The sequence below is a fragment of the Mus musculus genome, chromosome 4 (assembly GCF_000001635.26).
Source record: "Mus musculus strain C57BL/6J chromosome 4, GRCm38.p6 C57BL/6J".
Taxonomy (NCBI): Eukaryota; Metazoa; Chordata; class Mammalia; order Rodentia; family Muridae; genus Mus; species Mus musculus.
The window spans coordinates 62,154,859-62,159,480 of record NC_000070.6 but is presented as its reverse complement, the minus strand read 5'-3'; positions in this window follow the sequence as shown (position 1 = coordinate 62,159,480).

The following is a 4,622-nucleotide window of genomic DNA, read 5'->3' as shown; positions in this document are numbered from 1 at the left end:
TCGAGGGGATGATGTAAAAATAGATAGAGGGAGACAATTGATGTCCTGTGCTGATTTCTGCATATATTTTCAAAAGCATTAGTGTGTTCACAGGTGTGCACATACCATTATCAATGAAAAATGGAAGAGGGTGGAAAGAAGAGGAAGAGGAGGAGGAGGAAGGGAAGGAGGAGGAGGAAGAGAAGGAGGAAGAGGAGGGGGAAGAGGAGGAGGAGGGAGAGGAGGAGGAGAAGGGAGGGAAGAATGTGATAATCCCCTAGTAGAGCATCCACCAAACACTTGTAGACCAAGAGACAGCCTGTTGTCATGCCTCATTCAATCTTGGACCACACCAACTACTCTTATTTTAAAGAGACCCATGTGAAGTTTCTTTGCTAGTACCTGCCAGTCTGACATGTCTGGAACTCTATAGCACTATTACTCCTCTTTCCCTATTTAACCATCCCCCCTAAATTGTAAAAACATCCTGACCTCTGTAGTGGAGTCAAGAACAAAGGCTCCTGAGTTAGAGAGTCTTGGGTTTAAATCTAAGTTCTCATGTTTACTGATTATATGTCCTTATACAGTTACTTAATATTTCTGAGTCTTACTAATACTGTGATAAGAAGAATTAAATAGTACATACCATATAAAACTGATTCAAAGTTGAAGTAAAGCATATCGAGTACTTGCCTCATTCTTGAATTCTTTATTTCCTCACATCAAACAGTAGTTTATGTTTCTAGTTCAAGGGTAAATGAAATGTCAACTGATACAAAATATGTTTCCAATGTAGCTGTATGTTTTTGGAAGAATGATTTTTGGCAAGATTTGTACTTGGACCTCCATCAGCAAATATGACTTTGCACAATAGTTATGTTTTTCATTAATGACGAAATTATGTCCAGTCTGTTGAATTCCAATGTTTTCAAAGTTAAACAGTTGATGCAACCTGGCTACTGACAACAGTTAGGATTCTGAGGTCAGTGCTATCTGTTTAAAGGTTGAAGACTTTTGGGAGGCTACAGCTATTAGCTTAGCCTTGGCAGATTTTTCTTGATAATCTTTTTTCTTTTTAATTTTCTTTTTTTTTATTATGTATTTTCCTCAATTACATTTCCAACGCTATCCCAAAAGTTCCCCATACCCTCCCCCCAATTCCCCTACCCACCCATTCCCACTTTTCGGCCCTGGCGTTTCCCTGTATTGGGGCATATAAAGTTTGCCTGTCCAATGGGCCTCTCTTTCCAGTGATGGCTTACCAGGCCATCTTTTGTTACATATGCAGCTAGAGTCAAGAGCTCCGGGGTATTGGTTAGTTCATAATGTGGTTGCACCTACAGGGTTGCAGATATCTTTAGCTCCTTGGTTACTTTCTCTAGCTCCTCCATTGGTGCTCTGTGATCCATCGAATAGCTGACTGTGAGCATCCACTTCTGTGTTTGCTAGGCCTTGACCTAGTCTCACAAGAGACAGTTATATCAGGGTCCTTTCAGCAAACGTTTGCTAGTGTATGCAATGGTGCCATCGTTTGGAGGCTAATTATGGGATGGATCCCTGGATATGGCAGTCTCTAGATGTTTCATCCTTTTGTCTCAGCTCCGAATTTGACTCTGGAACTCCTTCCATGGGTGATTGTTTCCAATTCTAAGAAGGGGCAAACTGTCCACACTTTGGTCTTCGTTCTCCTTCAGTTTCATGTGTTTTACAAATTGTCTCTTATATCTCGGGTATACTAAGTTTCTGGGCTAATATCCACTTATCAGTGAGTACATATCATTTGAGTTCTTTTGTGATTGTGTTACCTCACTCAGGATGATGCCCTCCATGCCCAACCATTTGCCTAGGAATTTCATAAATTCATTCTTTTTAATTGCTGAGTAGTACTCCATTGTGTAAATGTACCACATTTTCTGTATCCATTCCTCTGTTGAAGGGCATCTGGCTTCTTTCCAGCTTCTGGCTATTATAAATAAGGCTGCTATGAACATAGTGGAGCATGTATCCTTCTTACCGGTTGGGACATATTCTGGATATATGCCCAGGAGAGGTATTGCGGGATCCTCTGGTAGTACTATGTCCAATTTTCTGAGGAACCGCCAGACTGATTTTAAGAGTGGTTGTACAAACTTGCAATCCCACCAACAATAAAGGAGTGTTCCTCTTTCTCCACGTCCTCGCCAGAATCTGCTGTCACCTGAATTTTTTGATCTTAGCCATTCTGACTGGTGTGAAGTGGAATCTCAGGGTTGTTTTGATTTGCATTTCTCTGATGATTAAGGATGCTGTGCATTTTTTCAGGTGTTTCTCAGCCATTCGGTATTCCTCAGGTGAGAATTCTTTGTTTAGCTCTGAGCCCCATTTTTTAAATGGGGTTATTTGATTTTCTGGAGTCCACCTTCTTGAGTTCTTTATATATATTGGATATTAGTCCCCTATTTGATTTAGGATGGGTAAAGATCCTTTCCCAATCTGTTGGTGGCCTTTTTGTATTATTGATGGTGTCTTTTGCCTTGTAGAAGCTTTGCAGTTTCATGAGGCCCCATTTGTCAATTCTCGATCTTACAGCACTAGCTATTGCTGTTCTATTCAGGAATTTTTCCCCTGTCCCATATCTTCGAGACTTTCTCCCACTTTCTCCTCTATAAGTTTCAGTGTTTCTGGCTTTATGTGGAGTTCCCTGATCCACTTAGATTTGACCTTAGTACAAGGAGATAGGAATAGATCAATTGGCATTATTCTACATGATAACAACCAGTTGTGCCAGCACCATTTGTTGAAAATGCTGTCTTTCTTCCACTGGACGGTTTTAGCTCCCTTGTCAAAGATCAAGTGACCATAGGTGTATGGGTTCATTTCTGGGTCTTCAATTCTATTCCATTGGTCTACTTGTCTGTCACTATACCAGTACCATGCCGTTTTTATCACAATTGCTCTGTAGTAAAGCTTTAGGTCAGGGATGGTGATTCCACCAGAGATTCTTTTATCCTTGAGAAGAGTTTTTGCTATCCTAGGTTTTTTGTTATTCCAGATGAATTTGCAGATTGCTCTTTCTAATTCGTTGAAGAATTGAGTTGGAATTTTGATGGGGATTGCATTGAATCTGTAGATTGCTTTTGGCAAGATAGCCATTTTTACAACGTTGATCCTGCCAATCCATGAGCATGGGAGATCTTTCCATCTTCTGAGATCTTCTTTAATTTCTTTCTTCAGAGACTTGAAGTTCTTATCATACAGATCTTTTACTTCCTTAGTTAGAGTCATCCCAAGGTATTCTATATTATTTGTGACTATTGAGAAGGGTGTTGTTTCCCTAATTTCTTTCTCAGCCTGTTTATTCTTTGTATAGAGAAAGGCCATTGACTTGTTTGAGTTAATCTTATATCCAGCTACTTCACTGAAGCTGTTTATCAGGTTTAGGAGTTCTTTGGTGGAATTTTTAGGGTCACTTATATATACTATCATATCATCTGCAAAAAGTGATATTTTGACTTCCTCTTTTCCAATTTGTATCCCCTTGATCTCCTTTTGTTGTCGAATTGCTCTGGCTAGGACTTCAAGTACTATATTGAAGAGGTAGGGAGAAAGTGGGCAGCTTTATCTAGTCCCTCATTTTTGTGGGATTGGTTCCAGCTTCTCACCATTTACTTTGATGTTGGCTACTTGTTTGCTGTAGATTGCTTTTATCATGTTTAGATACAGTCCTTGAATTCCTTATCTTTCCAAGACTTTTATCATGAATGGGTGTGGGATCTTTTCAAATGCTTTCTCTGCATCTAACGAGATGATCATGTGGGTTTTGTCTTTGAGTTTGTTTATATAATGGATTACCTTGATGGATTTCCGTATATTAAAGCATCCCTGCATCCCTGGAATAAAACCTACTTGGTCAGGATGGATGATTGCTTTAATGTGTTCTTAGATTCGGTTAGCGAGAAATTTTATTGAGTATTTTTGCATCGATATTCATAAGGGAAATTTATCTGAAGTTCTCTTTGTTGGATCTTTCTGTGGTTTAGGTATCAGAGTAATTGTGGCTTCATAGAATGAGTTGGGTAGAGTACCTTCTACTTCTATTTTGTGCAATAGTTTGTGCAGAACTGGAATTAGATCTTCTTTGAAGGTCTGATAGAACTCTGCACTAAACCCATCTGGTCCTGGGCTTTTTTTGGCTGGGAGACTATTAATGACTGCTTCTATTTCTTTAGGGGATATGGGATTGTTTAGATCGGTAACTTGATCCTGGTTTAACTTTGGTACCTGGTATCTGTCTAGAAGTTTGTCCATTTTGTCCAGGGTTTCCAGTTTTGTTGAGTATAGACTTTTGTAGAAGCATCTGATGGTGTTTTGGATTTCTTCAGGATCTGTTGTTATGTCTCCCTTTTCATTTCTGATTTTGTTAATTAGGATGCTGTCCCTGTTCCCTCTAGTGAGTCTAGCTAAGGGTTTATCTATCTTCTTGATTTTCTCAAAGAACCAACTCCTCATTTGGTTAATTCTTTGAATAGTTCTTCTTGTTTCCACCTGGTTGATTTCACCCCTGAGTTTGATTATTTCCTGCTTTCTATTCCTCTTGGGTGAATTTGCTTCCTTTTTTTCTAGAGCATTTAGATTTGTTGTCAATCTGCTAGTGTGTGCTCTCT